General features: G+C 37.2%; 1 protein-coding gene and 1 pseudogene across 1 annotated transcript in view; one reads left to right on the forward strand and one right to left on the reverse strand.

Moving 5' to 3' along the window:
• GALNT13 (polypeptide N-acetylgalactosaminyltransferase 13) overlaps positions 1 to 17109 on the forward strand; it is a 427420-nt gene that overhangs the window by 167540 nt on the left and 242771 nt on the right. The gene's annotated exons all lie outside the window — the stretch shown is intronic.
• On the reverse strand, positions 13659 to 15550 carry LOC101522857 (adenylate kinase 4, mitochondrial-like; annotated as a pseudogene).

A 17109-nucleotide genomic window follows, 5' to 3' on the forward strand; every position in this document is an offset into this window, starting at 1 on the left:
TTTCTCACTGTTCGTATCTATTTCATTGAATCCAACTCCATTCATTATTTTTGTTTTTTAAAGATTAATTTCATCTTTTTTGAAAGGCAGATCTACAGAGAGGAGATAGAGAAAGAGATGTTTTCTGTTTGGTGGTTCATTCCTCAACTGGCCACAACTGAAGGCAGGACCCAGGAGCTTCTTCCTGTCCTGCCATGTAGGCAAAGGGGGGCCATGACTTGCACTGTCTTCCACTGCTTTCTCATGCCACGAGCAGGGAGATGGATAGAAGAAGACCTGACAGGACACAGGCCAGCACCCAAATGTGATGACAGTGCTGGTGTTGGAGGCTTAGCTTACTATACCACAGACATGCTCCCAAGTCCACTTTTAAGTAATGAATGTTTCAGTAGAGGAATTACCATTGAAAGTGTGGGTGATTAATAACTCTGGCATTTGTTGCTCATATAATAACCCATTTGGATTTGAAGTAACTTTGATGCCAGATGTAGTTGGTTCACTCCGCAAATGCATGCAACAGCCAAAGCTGGTATGTGTGGTCTCTTTTAGATCTCACATATAGGTGACAAGGACCCAACTGCTATAGTTGTAGACTGCTACATCTTGGATGTGTATTAGCTAGAAGCTGGAATTGGGAGAAGAGCCAAGTCTTGAAACCAAACACTCCTTAAGGTATATTCTATCCCAAGTGTTACAGTTAACCCAGATATTCCATAAAGAATGTATGTCCTAAGTGTTATGTTTAACCTAGATTATCCATGAAGGATGTGGCATCACAAGTGATGGTTTTGTTTCTTTGGAATGTATAAGTAATGTATTGAAAGCAAAAAAAAGTCAAGAAACCCTATTTCAACAGGTTTAATATCACCATTTACTTTTTTTTTTTAAAGATTTATTCAGTTTATTACAAAGTCAGATATACAGAGAGGAGGAGAGACAGAGGGGAAGATCTTCCATCTGATGATTCACTCCCCAAGTGAGCCACAACGGGTCAATGCGCGCCGATCCAAAGCCGGGAACCAGGAACCTCTTGCGGATCTCCCACATGGGTGCAGGGTCCCAATGCATTGGGCCGTCCTCAACTGCTTTCCTAGGCCACAAGCAGGGAGCTGGATGGGAAGTGGAGCTGCCGGGATTAGAACCGGCGCCCATATGGGATCCCGGGGCTTTCAAGGTGAGGACTTTAGCCACTAGGCCACGCTGCCGGGCCCCACCATTTACTTTTAATGACTAAGAATAGCAAGTTAGTTTTTTCATTCCATCTCCCATTCATAATTGTCCTTAGGTCTTTCCCTTCCTGTTAATGTATATAGTCTCCCAGTCAAAGAAAAAAAGATAGGATCTAGTGTTGTGGCTTAGCTGATAAAGCTGCTGCCTTAGATGCCAACACCACATGTGGGTGCTCTTCCAATTTCCATTTCCCCCACTTCTGATCCAGCTCCCTGCTAAAGCATGTTGGAAACCAGTGAAGGATAGCTCAAATAGTAGTGCCTCTGCACACTTACGGCAGATGACTGGAGAGAAGTTCCATGCCCCTGGCTCAGCCTGGCTAAGACCTGGCTGTTGTAGCCATCTTTCAGCATAGAGAAGAGTTATTTTATCCTGTGTAATAGAGCAAATAAGATAAATAATATAATTATATTCAGTGTATCATCTTTTGAAATTCATGTGTTCCTTTTTCATTGTTAAGTTTTGTTTCTTATATGATGGAGGGAGAGAAAAAGGGAGATAAACAAAAATCAAGAAAGTACATATTTGTTGATTCATTTCCCAAATTCTCAAAACAGCTGAGACAGGCCAGGGTCTCAATCCAAGTGTATCACGTGTGTGGCAGGAATCAAAAAGCTTGAACCATTAGTGCTGCCTACATTGATGTGCATTTGAAGGAACCTGGAATTGGAAGTGGAGCCGGAGTGGGGAATCATGTCCATTTATATAGGATGTGGTCATATTAGAAAACTTCCATCTGAAGGTTTATTCCAAAGATGGTTACAATGTTTAGGGCTGTGCCAGCCAAAACTGAGTGCTTTGTCTGGGTCTCTCACACGTGTGACAGGAACCGAAGCACCTTAGTAGGCTGTTGGGTTGGGAACTGGTTCCCCGTACAGAATATCAGTGTTTATTCTGCAACTTTAATTGCTAATCCACAGTTCCAACTTTCAAATCTGTCTTAACTGTGAGGCTAAATCCCTGGCTCACTATAAATCTTTTTAGACAAATAGAAATAGAATTTGAAGTGTTCCGGGGGAAATTCTGTGACATATTGGAAAAAAATTACATGCTAGAAGAAAGTAAAAGTTCAAGTCTGATTCCTAGTATTTGTTATGAGATATTATTCACTTAATGTCTGGCTTCTGACTCTGGAACATATCCAGTTTACATAATTAAAAGTATACAAAGAATACACAAATGTTATTAATATGACCCAGGGGAGGTTTGTTAAGAATCAAGTGTCTCTTCAACTGGATATGGGCAATGACTTTGAAATGGTTTATAGTTAATCCTAGAGATTAAAAAAAACCACTTTTTCCTTGTATATACTCAGATTCAGAAATCCATGTACACAGAAAAGTTCATCATTTTTACATTATCTATTTAGCTGATATTCTTGCTTTTATTTTCTATCATAAACAGACTTCAATCATTTTTACTCTCAGAGATTGATTATGAAACATGAGAACTTTATTGGTTATTTCTCAAAGTGATTGCAATGGCCAGGCCTCAAACAGGCTGAAGCCAACATCAGGAGTTTCTTTGAGGTTTCCCACATGGCTGTAGGATCCCAAGTTGGTTCACCTTCAGCTGCTTTCCAGGTGCATTTGCAGGGAGTTGGAGCAGAACTGGAGCAGCAGGGATATTGACCAACAGCCATATGAGATGGCCAATATGAATGACTACGTAAGCTGCTGTGCCATAATGCTAGACCCCAAATTCGGATATTTGCCACATGTTCATTTTTTGAGTGTATATTCAGTAATGGGATTGCTGGATCATAACATAAGTGAATTTCTAGTTTTTAATGAAATCACCATATTGTTTTCTGTCTCATTTGTGCTAATTTACATTTCTATTAAGTTTATATGGATTTTTGTTTTTCACATCCTTTCCAGAATTTGCTATTCTGTCTTTTGGACAATACATTTTTTGAGAGGGCTAGGGTCAGTCTCATTGTGGCTTTCACTTGCATTTCTTGGATGGCTACTGATGTTGAACATGTTTTTTGAAATATTTCTTGTCCATTTGTACTCTTTTGATAGCTGTTGAATTCCTTTGCCCATTTCTTGAGTGGATTGGTTATGTGATTATTGAACATTTTGAGATGGTAATATATTCTGGGTGCTAGTCCTTTATCTAATAGGTTGCTCTTGAATATTTTTTTGCCATTCCAGTGAATATATCTTGAATCTACTGATTCCTTTGCTGTGCAAAAGCTTTCCAGTATGATATAATCACATTTGTTTAGTTTTTCTTTTTGACTGTGGTTGGGGTTCTTATGCAAAAAGTCATTACTTCCACTAGTGCCTTAAAGTGTCTCTCCTACACTTTATTCCAGCAACTTTATGGTCTCAGGTCTTAAATTCAGGTCTTTGAGTTAATCTTGAGTTAATGTTTGTTTCTGATGAGAGGCAAGTTCTAATTTCATTCTACATATATGCATTGTTTTACCAGGACCATTTATTAATGAGATTATTCTTCCTTCACTTTATTGTCTGGTAACTTTTATGAAAAATAAGTTGTCTATATGTATGTGAAAGGACTTCAAGTTCTATTAATTTATTTCTTTTGTGCCAGCACCATGCTATTTCATTACTCTATCTGTGTGATGTGCTTCCACCTGGCTTGCTTGCTTTTCCTCAGGTTTTCTTGGGTTCTTGTGAGTATTTGTGATTCCATATATGCCTTCATGTTTTTTTGAATTCTGTAAGCAATTTCATGAATAAAGCTGGAATACCACAGTAACTTCTTCCTACTTGTCCTGGAAAAATGACAATTTCCCAAAAGTCAGATGTGTAGACACAGGTGTGTCTAGTAATGTCTGTCCTGTCCCCCAGCTGCCCCTCAGTTTCAGCTGTGTTCTGTTACTTCTCTGAAGCACTCTTTGGAGAATGTGCAGCAATCCTTCCGCTGCTGCTAGTGTTTCTTTCTGTGCCTAAGGCCGGAGCATTTTATCACTATTCAGCAGATTTGACTTCCTCTATGGCCAGCAATGACTACTTATTGGCTTCAAGATAAAGCTTGAATTGGTCATACAGTTGCTAAGCCCTTGGGAATAATCTTTTTAAAAGGAATAGCAGTGACTTGTGCTGCCCTTCCATTGTTTAAGCTGTATAGATTTGGAAAGAAAAAAATGTGCTGGCAGTTGCTGTACAAAATGTCCTTTTCATTAATGATAAACATGACGTTAAAAGACAGGTTAGTTACAAAGCCAAATAGCCTTTCTAAATGAATCAAAAGACTTACCCTGTGTGACATTGGACAGTTTTGCAAGGCAGTTCCCATATAGTCAAAATAAAATTGCAACTAAAGAAGAAAATATTGACATTGGGGGTGACATAGTGGTGTTGTGGATTAAGCTATTGCCTGTGACAGTAGCATTCTATTCAGGCACCAGTCCTGCCTGTTCTGTTCCAGTAAAACTCCCTGCTGATGATCTGGGAAATACAGTGGAAGGTGACCTAACTGTTTTGTTCCCTACCACTCGCTTGAAGAATTCAGATAAAGGTCCCAGCTCCTGGCTTCAGCCTGGGCCCCCTGGGTAGTGAATCAGTGGGTGGAGGACTGTATCTTCAATTTTTGAATAAATGTTTTCATAAAAGAAAATAACTTTAAAAATAAATATTTAATGCCCTGAGGGCCACAGATCATATCCTGAATGTGCTATAATTATAGCAAGTCTTTCATTTCATAGGGGATTTGCAATAAAGTTACACATTTGTTTCTTCCAAATTAATTCTAGATTACTGTTTTAGTCAAGTGGGAATGCTTTCATTGCAAGCATTATATGCTGTTGTGTGCCAAAGCACAGATTATGGACATCTCTGCTCTCACTTGACTATAATGAAGTGGACAGTAAATAAAAACAGATGTTCAAAACAAAACCAGTGGGACATTTCTGAATACAAGGAGTATTATTGTAGATGGATTATATGCTATGACAATGGGAAGGATCCAAAGTTAATTTTCTATTTAGCGTATGATACTTCTAACAAGATATGTGTTATATGGTAATCAGGACTAAGCCACTATGCCTCTATGTTCATTTGCTTCTATATTCATTTCTATATTCATTCTGTATTTCATGGAATTTGCCATAAATTATTAGTTAAAATAATAAAACTATTAATGCATCTTCAGAAATAGTCAGAAATTTAAATCTGTAATGATTCCATTTATGAGCATTTATCAGAAAATGCAGTTTTAATGGTTTTCATTAAACATGCCTAATAAAATATTATTAGACTGAAAGTTCTTACTACTCTGTGTGTTTGCTTGAAAAAGATTTTTGGACAAAATTTTATTTTTAAATACTTATACTGGGCTCTGAAAAGATAATGAAATGTTGGAATACTTTATGGCAGAGTCCAGCTTCAGCTGAGTTCGGAGCTCAAGAAGGGTGCGTGAAATAGGCGTATAAAGAAGAGAGACGGACCACTACAATTCCAAGATCATTGTGGACAATGCGAGAAAGCTGTCTACTGTATTTATACAGAAGCAGTACACGGTTTTCTTTTAGGGGCAATTTGACACAGCTTCAAGGGGGGCACAATTTACAACAGTTTGAGAGGTAAGTGAGGAAGGATTCCACATTCCTTGCTTATCTCAGCTTGCCAGCCCCCACCTGCTCTCCTTAAGTCTGGGTTCTATCCTTGGCACACCTGTGACAACCAGACCCCTACCTTGAATTATGTATGGGTTGGTTAGTAAGTCTTGGTTTATGGGGATTGGGGCCATTGGCACTAAAGGCCATTAGGCCTGCAAGCTCACACAGTTTGTTGACAAGTAAAACAAGAGTTGTAATGGCGGAAAGAATTGCAGTTAGCAATGAGCCATGTTTACTCCATTTTGATTTCAACTCTGCAATGAACAAGTGAATGTTTCCAAAGATAATTCTGCAAATTGTTTCACCTTAAGACAGGGCATTGTCCATTCTGACGTTGCAGCCAAGAATTTCTCAGTAGACAACACATCTTATTCAGTAATACATTCCTACTACTATTCTCATTCTACAACTTATCCATCACTTAATGGGAGAAATACATCAAAAGAGAAACAACATAAAGATCTAAGACAAAAAGTTTTAAACATTAAATCCCTCTACAACTGCAGGTTCTACAACCTCATAAATGATCAAACAATAATCAAAAGTATATCTTCATGATGTTAGTAAAATTACCCTATTTCTCCTCTGGTTAAAAAATTATGAAAACAGCTAAAGCAGCTACATTTTCTATATTCTGAAGAGTTGCAAGGACAGGCTAACCTTTAAGGTCACAGTAACTGTATTTTTTGGATAGTCTTTAGGGTCACAGGAGTTATAACAGGATAGTTTTTAGGGTCCCAGTAGTTATATTTTTTGTCATAGCAGTTTCAGCCCATACTCTCATCACTTCCATTAGTTTGTAAAATTCTTATCAAACCATTTCCCAGAAAGCATGCTAAATGTCTATGCCAGATTTTATGGCAATGGGTAGGCACACAATAAGGTGTCTGGAAACAGCATGGGCATAATTGTACTCCTGTGTGCAGTTAAAGGCCCACTCACCAGGACATTATCAGTAACATTAACTCTCAAGGTCATGTTGGTTGCAAAAGCCATCTCACAGGGGCAAACAATGCCTCAATAGATTACAAAATTCTTAGTGGGGTGGTTAAGTGTCCATGTGAAAGGGGGTGAACCTGCATCAAGGTGGTCAGAGAGAAATCCACCGGGCCCTGCCAAACAGCTGGAAGTTCCCTGCGCCCTGCCAAGCAGGGGAGCTGTTCTCTTCACACCTTCATGTTATTCACACCTACTGCACAGACCCCAGCAACTTTAGAGAATTTAGGTAGTACTCTCTTCTAGAAAATTCTGCAATGATGGACATATTCTAACAATTGCGTTATTTAACGAAATAGTCATTGGCTTCATATGAATTTTGAATGCTTGAACTATGACTCATGCAACAAAGGCACTTAATTTTTAATTTATTTCAATTACTCAATGATTTTGAAAGAGGGGTGATGTTTCTCTCTAAAATTTTTTAATTATTTAAAAGCAGAGAGACAGGCGCACAGCAATTTGCCATTCTTAGGTCTGTTCACAAATTGCTCTTCTCTTCCCCACATCAGGGCTATACCAGGATAAACTGTAGAGGCTTGGACTTAATCAGTCTCTCCCACTGTTGGGAGGGGTCTAACCACTTTAAGCTGTGATTTGCTGCACTTTATCTGGAAGCTAGAATAGCAAGTGTAGCCTGACTCAAAATCAGACTGTCTTATGTGGGATGAAGCATACAAAGCAGAATCCTAACTGCACGAAATGCTCACCTTTCAGTTAATTTAAATCTAAATGGTCACGTTGGGTTACCTGTCCTGTTGGACAACATGGCTGTATAATCATGTACTTCTGAAAGTTACCAGTGACAGTCTTCAATAATTGATAAGAATAGAAAGCCAAATAGCACACTAGGAAAAACTGAAGGAGCCTTGACTAGAGGGCTCATTTTGTTTTTGCCAACATTTTGATAATTCTTAGTATATTTTTGGATAGATGTCATTTTTCAGATACAAATTTTGAAACTACTTATTCAATGTTAATAGCTTGTTTTCTACTTTTTAGTGTATTTAGGGTTATTTTACCATCATTTATTTACATAAGACCCCTAAATTTTAATAAAATCTAATCACTGATTTTCTTTTATGGATAATAGTATCTGTGGTAGACTGTGCTCTGGACTGGATTTCAATGGTGGCCTGTGTGATTCCTGAACCTGCTTGTCGACATCTGTGCCTAGAAAGTGAAATTTTCAGCTAGTGTTTCATTAAATATGTATTTGCATCATTTTTTATTTTCTCCTTTTATAACATATCATGCAAATGTGTGATCCGTTGTTGTTGCCCTAAAGTTCTCATATATTTCTTATTTTTTTTCTTTTTATTCTTCTGACTGTATAACTTAAAATGTTTTGTCTTCCAGCCGTCTGTGTCTTTTTTTCTGCGTAATTGAGTTTGGTTTTTAATATTTTTATCGAGTTGCTGATAGTCCAGCTGAAAATTCCTTGTGAGGTAGCAACTTGTATCCATGATAGTGTCACAGCAGTATGCATTCCCTTGTGCTAGAGGTGATGTTGTCATAACAGTTTATGCTGCCAGTTACAGCAATGCACAGCATTAAGAATTATGTATACTACATAATAGTTGATAGCTATAGTAAACATGTGTTCTGTTGACTTAAATATTTGCTATATTATATGTTTCCATCACCAATTTGGAGTAAACTCAAACTTTCAAATATTTATTTTCAAGCAGTATGTATATTTCACATTTACTGTGTCTTAATTGAAATATTTCCTCTTCTGCATGATGTAATCTCATATTGCTTTGCTCAGTGTGCTTCAAGTCATGCTTGCATCTACCAGATACACCAATGGAGTAGTGCGGCATTCCTCCTAGGTTTGTGTAAGTGAACTCTGTAATGTTAGCACACTGCCAGAATGAACTAACAACATGCTTCTCAGAACATATTCCTGTTTTTAGATGACATATACCTACATCTCTTTCTTTGGGATCCATTAGAAGAACTTTATTGCTTTTTTGGGAGAGAAGTTGTGTCATGGTTTCTACTTTTTAATTAACTTTCTATTCTTACACATACGACAGCCATCTCGGATTCTTCACGGGTATTCTTTGACAGGATATGCCTTTACTATATAGTCTAGCCTGTGTTTCTGAAAGGTACAGTTAGTAACGACACCAAACTGTGAGTCTGTTGTGAATTTTTATGTTGGCTAGGCTGTGATTTTCTCCTTTGATATTGGATAAGGCTGCGAGTTGGTTTCTACTCTGTGGTGTGGTAATTGCCTGAGGTTTTTGTTACACAGTCCCTGGGTTGTTGCTGTAAAGCTGTCTGCCCAAATCTGTCCTATTCTGGTTTGTAATTTGCATTTGGAGAAGACATCAGATGCCACTCCTGAAGATAATCAGGACAAAAAGCTGTGGTAGTTAGAATTGCACATTTGTAGATTCTCATCCTTTCAGGGTAGAGCTGTGCTGTGGGCTTTTGGATGAGTTAAATGACTGCTTTACCAGCTCTTTCAATCAGTTTAGTCCTTCTGGTCCTCTGGAATGTATAAAGCTGAACATCTCTCTAATTTTCTAGAGGAGTTTGAGTGAAAACTGGAGTTGGTGATGTAGACTATTTAAGAAACATTTGGTTGAATTTTCCACTCTATTACTTTGTGGTTCGGTCATGAGACTTGTTGCCCCTTTTGATCTGTCACATCAGCCTGCGGGAGCACAGGTGAGCCACCTCAATGCACACAAACTGTTCACTAAAATGTGTGCCTTATTTCTTTGTTTCCAAATGTATCGAAGGCTACCTGGGTATGCCATTTCCCCTAACGTTCTCCATGTTTGAAGACAAAAGTGGACTTCCTTGATAATGTCTTGCTGCACCTCCTATTTTCTTGCCTCACTTGCTGAAACATTGGTTGGGGAAATCTTTTTGCTTGGTGTTTGTGCTGATATGGGCAGAACAGAAAAGATTAGTGTGGACATAAATGGTCTGTTTTTTCCTACTCTTTCAATTCAGATTTCTAACTGTTCAGTGAAGCTCATTAGTTTCTTATGCTTGTTCCAAGTGTTGGAGTTTCCAAAATATGTTCGGTAAAATGGAGACGTATGCTTACAATTTTCCATATTGCTTATGTAATTCTTGATGCTATTAGTATTATTTTTTGTATCAGCTTTGTGGATATATCTAAACAAGTTGTTCCTGTGGTTGAAGTTGTGTAGTTGCTTTTCCTTGGAGGGGATGGTATTGTGCCAGCTCTGCTTTCAGACCGGGGATGGTGTTCCAATGAAACTGTTGAATTTGGACGATAAGATGCTGGACTCTCTTCATGGTGCTTGCCCGCAATGAGGGAATCATGACTGGCTGTGAAAGGTGCTACTGTAACAATGTGGAGGAATGCAATATGGGGGAACGGCTTCGGGGAGGGTTGGGGGGATCCCAGAGCCTATGAAACTGTCATGAAATGAAGTAACAATAGTAAAAATTAAAATATGAAAAAAATAAGTTACTGTCTTTTAATCAAAATTCTATTACATTTGTAGATAAGGCTAACAATAATTGGTTTATTAAGAATATCATATCTTCTAATCTGTGGAAATAGAGCATTCCTTTATTTAGATATGCTATTTTATTAAAATTGTTATAATTTTTCACATATTGAGTTTATACATACATATAATATGATTAATACCTAAATTTTGACAGTTTATGACAATATTAATCTATCCTTGTGTTACTGAGGCTAGTCGTGTCCGTATTAATATTCTAGGTTCACTCTTAAATATTAGCAAGATGGAGATGAAGATGACAGATATAGAAACTCATTCTCTCTGTCTAAATATTATCAGTTTATAAAGTCAATATAAGTGGCATGGTAAATCTGAATGCAAACTACTGCCTGATTTCATTTATTTGTAAGACACAAATTTAAATTTCAGTGATAGAAGACATATTATCAGGTCTGAACTTTGTGTCCTCTTAGGGCAGAAGAATTGCAAAATAACTTTCACAGAATTATGAATATTTTTAAGTTTGAATTGAAATGGTAGTTAAATGAGGGATTGCATTTGCCAAAACTCATTGGACGCACAGAAAAATGGACATGTTTCAGTGTAATTAAGTAATACCTCAAGTTCAGATAATTTAAACCACATTTTCAAAAATAAATTTGCTATTTCTTCTTGTTGTTTCTGAGGGATGTGGAAAAACACAGGAGAAAACCACTCAACTTTCCACATGTTCTAGTGCATAGAGATGAGGAATCGTCACCTAATATCAACCCAGAGTGTCAATGTGTACATATTCCGAGGGTTCTGTCCAAGTGGTTCTGTCCAAATTAAACCACATTTAACCTGGAAGGCCAAGATGTACCATTAAAATTTTAACAAATCAAAGTTTCATATTCCTCATAACTTGCCTACAGATGTGCTTGCCTAGAATTTTGATTGTTATCCTGTTATGCATAAGGGGCTAATATTGTTTATGTTAAAAAGATAGAAAAGTAGGGTATATATTATGTGAGTATGTGTGTAAGGGAGATAAAAGATATAGTCCACTGATTTCTTTTTTTTTTAAGATTTTATTTATTTTTATTACAAAGTCAGATATACAGAGAGGAGAGACAGAGAGGAAGATCTTCCGTCCGATGATTCACTCCCCAAGTGAGCCGCAACAGGCCGGTGCTGTGCCGATCCAAAGCCAAGAACCAGGAACTTCTTCCAGGTCTCCCACATGGGTGCAGGGTCCCAATGCATTGGGCCGTCCTCTACTGCTTTCCCAGGCCACAAGCAGGGAGCTGGATAGGAAGTGGAGCTGCCGGGATTAGAACCGGCGCCCATATGGGATCCCGGGGCATTCAAGGCGAGGACTTTAACTGCTAGGCCACACTGCTGGGCCCAAGTGCACTGATTTCTAACCAGGAGAAATATGTTCAGAAGCTTGCAGTTTGAACATAATAAAAATCAGGTACAATTGTCATTATGTGTTGTACCAATTTACTTCAATGAAGTAAAATTTGCTTTTTTATACTTTGTTACAGATCTGTGTAAACATAAATAAATGCAAAAATCGTACATATTTAATGAGCTTTTGTTTCTAGAAGAAGTAATTATGCAATTATTCAAGTCAATTTTATGAATAAAATATTGTTATATATTAGCCACTGAAGAGTTGTCACAACTCAGATGTGTTGTGGTATTAGTGAATAGTGAGATATGTACTCTAACTTCTAAATAATTTATATTTCACTTGAGTAGACAATTTATTTTTATATCTGAATTCTCTGATTTAATGTGAAGATTAAATAGTTCAGAACTAAAATATATTTTAAACCAACATGAGATTAATTTAATGGTGTATAAATTGTTTAATACTTTGTTGTTAGAATTTTTCTATGCAGTTTGATACCATTAAATTGATTTTAAATACATAGTATAGTTTCAACTAGAGAGTTAATTATCTAAGCAGCTAATTAATGTAACTTCATTAAAATGAGTGCTACATAATCCTTTCTAGAGAGATTTCGACTGATGCAGTGCATTTGGTAGGAAATAACATAAGCCCCAAGGTTAAGATGCCTGAATTTGATTAAGTCTTAGCTTTGACTGGAAATCATGCAGTTATGTGTCTCTACCAACAAATTAGAATGATGAAAAATAGTGCCTAATTCACACACTTGTTAGGCAGTTTTAAGTTTATCTACATTAAAACATGTTTACAAAAATACTTAGCACCTGAATGCGGAATAAACAAGACCTATTTTTATTAATGTTTTTGCTGGGCACTAACATGACTGATGATTTTCCTTTAAAATTTTCTAGTGGTACTAGTGATAAGAGATGGCAGGAAACACACTGAAGATTTTTGTTGGTGAAGCAGAGTTGCAGAATTACGTTGTGCTAACAAGTGTGAAATCCAGGAGTGTACCACAAACTGTAGTAGAGCCAGATACATGAAAAATAGTAAATGTTTGAATTGAATTGAGTTGAGTTGGAATATGTAGTGCATGACACTCAACGTTCAGAGGACTTAGATATGTATTTGTATGCAGACATAAAATGTGTAATCTCCAAGAAAATATAACTTCATACTATTTCATATAATACCACAATACACTTAAAAAAGAAAATACTAGGGGAGTAAGATAAGTCACAGTAAAAATGGTATAAAATATTTTGCCAAGTCCTTAGGATTTGTCAGAACAAAGAGGTGGTGATACTCAATATTCCACACTGATCGAAAAAACACAAGGAACCATGATAAGATTTTTAGAGTTTTTTTTTTTAAGTATAAGTCAAAATGTTTTAATCCAAAAGTTCCAAAAAGGAAAGATTCTTTCGAGGATGGGTGCAGAGAAGGAATCTCTCTTACTTGGGAAAACCACTTGTGGACACGCACAATCAGAGAATCACCCACTGAGAGCAACGCTTTCAATTGCATTGTCACTAGGACAGCATATGCAGCTGTACCTGAGACAAAGCCTAGGACGCGTCACATATGTGGTTCAACAGCTATGGGGCATGGGAAAAAACAGGAAGTACTGCCATTGTGGGTGAAAGAAGGCTGCTGTGGCAACAACATGACTGTCAGGAGTCAGGTGGAGTTCAGGTTATACACAGCTTCAATTCCAGCCTTTACTTGCTTCCTTGGGAAGGGCTGACCACATGTGGAGGGAGACACTTCAAACACATGTAGGTGAGTCTTCTTAAAGGCAGAGGGCCTCTTTGTGAGCTCTTTTTACTCAATTAGTTTTCTTATCACATCACTGTGTAAACTGGAAAAGGTGCTGCAAGCTATCACAGCTAGCTTCTAAGTTGGACACGACACCAATACTACACACACAATTGAACAAATGACCACATCTTCCTGGTTCTTCCACTGAGCAAGCTCAGAATGCCTGTCTGGATTGAATAGGTGTGTGAACTTGTTTGAGCAAAGCATGAAAACATTCGGCCAGATTTTATTATCTCCGTTCCCGAAAACTGTTGGAGCACTCCCCGGCTCTTTCAAAGCTCAATGACCGGCTTCTCAGCATCCTTCTACCGTCTTAGCCGGGCAGCAACTGCTTCAGGTTTATCATCCTCTTGTTGGATTAATGGTTCCCAGTGATGTCATCAATTCAATGTACATGACATGGGTTGAAGTCCATGTTATACACTCTTCCGCTGGCAGGGTGAATCCAACCACGGCTGAGCTGATCTTTCATTGTCTCAAACGGAATATTCAAAGCGATCACTAGATCCAGGTCACAAATTTTGTCTAGAGCTTCAGGCTGTATTAGTGTCCTCGGAAAACCATCCAGAAGCCAGTGCTGGCCACTCCTGCTCCCCAGTTCCGAGAGACTCAGGCGTGTGATGACATGATCTGGGACCAAATGGCCTTTCTTTAGGTATTGCTTAGCCATATCATGAACTTCCGTGCTGGCCTTAATGATCTCCCACAAGAAGTGGCCGCTGGAGAGATGCTGCAGGCCAAAGTTCTGGGTCATCATCTGGCACACGGTGCCCTAACCCAAGCCGAGCAGCTGGAGGATGACTGCCCCCAGGAATTTGGAACCAAGGAGACCAGTGAACTTTGTTGCTCGACCCCTGCCTCTGGCACCCTCTGCTGGCGAGGGAACTCTCTGCTGCCGTGAGAGTTTTTAATTAACAATGATGAGCTCATGATTTGTATTTCCTAGCAGGAAATTCTATCACACTGACCCTTCTACAGTTAAACTTGTTATGCTCAAAGTAGGAGCATCGTATTATTTTATATTTGTTTCCAATTTATTCTGTACCAAACAAAGATGAATCAACACCCACAATATTTTCTCAATGTTGTGATGTAGCAAAAATTTTCCTTATAAAAGCAAGGTTTAGTTCATCAAATCTACGGAATGACCTATTAAAATCTGATGAGTTGTGATAAAGTTGATCCAGTTAAAGGTGTATGCTACTAATAGTTGAACATTGTGTTGACTTTTGGCAGCATTTACATTTTAGAATTACTGCATGTTTTGGCATACTCAATAACTGTTTATTAAGTGAGTCACTTAAATCTTCAATGTGTATTAGTCAAGTTCATAGTTTTTGATTCTTAAAGGGTAGTGTTTGTATAGAGTATATCTGAAATTTTGATGCCATGTTTGTGTTTAGTTAGCATATTCAATTTAATTAATTTGTGATATGAAGCCATTCTTTATCATAGCATATTATTTTCCCCTTGATTTTATTGTTATTAAAAGAAAGTGTACACAAACCATGAAAAGCTCAAAACTCAGTTTAAATTAATGATTTATGTTTAAATTAATATTGGGCTGTGAGAGTCATAACTGTGACTAAATGCACAGGTAAACAACTGGTTTATACAGATGGCAAATAAAATTTTGGAATGCCCAAAACATAAACATAAGGCACGACGGTAGGAGGCAGGTAGTGATTAGCTACTAGATTTTTAGGTTAGCTGTTAATATGGGTAGAACATTGGACTTTTTTTTTTCCACTGGAAATTGTCTCCATGAAAGTATAATAGTCACTATGTTGTATTTCACATTTTAGTGCCTATTACATATATGTGTATTTTTACGTTTTGACATCCTGAGGTTTTTGCTGGGCCTTCTGAAAAATGTCAGATGCAACAATTGAGTAACTTGTACGGTGGAGTAAATCTATGCCTGTTGATATCAAAATTGAAGATTCATATAGTTACGTATTTGTGACTTTACTGATGAAGTGCAAATTTCCTCTTACAGTCATCAATGATTATTCTGAAATGTAAACTTACGTTTATTAGGCTCATGACGTTTCCAGTGCTATAAATCCTTAGCACTTAATATACTTCACAAATTATATTCTGATTAATAAAAAATATAACAAATTTATTTTCATGACTGTACTTTACTCCATATTTTGTATTTCCCAATTACTATATTCAGTTTTGATATTTCTCTCAGTTCTGCTCACCAGTCTCAGAAAACTATATACCATACTTTAGCATACTATTGTTCATGAAAAATGACAATGTGAATGTGAGAAAAATAGGAAAGACTATCTGTCATTTGGATCTTTTCCACATTTTTGAATATTAGAATTTCCATCTAGTGATTTGCTTTTCTTTCTGATTCCCCATTAAGACGCATCAATAGGAAGAATCAAGAAATGATCACCACATTTTAAGGCAACTATAAAGGAACAATATAATGTGACAATACAGTATCTTGAGTAAAGAAGAAAGTTATGTAATCATCTATAGAAATGTCAATGAAGTAGTCACAGGATGTGGTTAAGAACTTGCCTTTTCTAACATATTGGTCACTCAATACCATGTCAATTAACTCCATAATGTTGTAAACTGTTGTTGATGTTATGTTGTGGCTTTTAATTGGTCGGGATGATATTCTGCTAGCTCTGCTTTCGGACCAGAGATGGTCTCCCCAAGAAACTGTTGAATGTATCTGGAAAATAAGATGCTGGACTGTATGCATGGTACATGCTTACAATGAAAGAATCATGACTGGATTTGAACTGTAATATAGCAAAAAGGTGGAGGAATCCACCATGGGGGAAGGGTACAGAGAGGGGTTGGGAGAATTCCGGAGCCTATGAAACTGTGTCATAAAATGAAATGTAATTAAAACAGTCATTTTAAAGTGTGTTGTATGCATCCCAAGAATTTGTAAGATGAATCCTGGAAGTGGATAAAGAAGATATTTGGTCTTTATAAAATAAAGCACTTTATTTTTTACTTTAAAATTTATTTTTTGCTTCCATAATATCTGTATTAATCATTAATGCATAGACAAAATATTTATAGATTTATATGACTATTTTTATGGTTTATTGAAGGATGTTACTAAAAAAGTGGGAGACTTTCATTAAAATACGTTACGCAGTAAACTAGTATGCAATTTGAAACAAACATGAGTTTAAGTTTAAATTATTGTGATTTAACTACAGATTGAATAATTTAAGTGAGGAATCCATTACAGCTCCCTCAAACCTTTTGGGACTATTTCAGTAGCAGGAAGTGGCCTACTTTGAACAAACCGATGAGGCAAATAAAATGCTATGGGTTTTTAAAGTGGCCTCTGTAGCAGTGAGAGGCATGATGAGTGGCTGTACATTGGGTTTTTTCCTCCTAAGGTAAATCCTTCCTAACCTGAGATCATCGGATGATGAAAGTAGGGATGCAATTACATAAAGAAAATAGCTTTGTGTAGAAGGCCACCTGATAGACTTGTAGCCTTTGGTTTTGGGTTATTCTGCAAGGCGAGACCAAGGGATTGAATGTTCTGATTTTCTTTTTGTCTTTGGGGTTTCATATTCATATTGCTTTATCCTGTTTGTCCTATCCAGTGT

Source organism: Ochotona princeps, chromosome 5, assembly GCF_030435755.1.
Source record: "Ochotona princeps isolate mOchPri1 chromosome 5, mOchPri1.hap1, whole genome shotgun sequence".
Taxonomy (NCBI): domain Eukaryota; kingdom Metazoa; phylum Chordata; class Mammalia; order Lagomorpha; family Ochotonidae; genus Ochotona; species Ochotona princeps.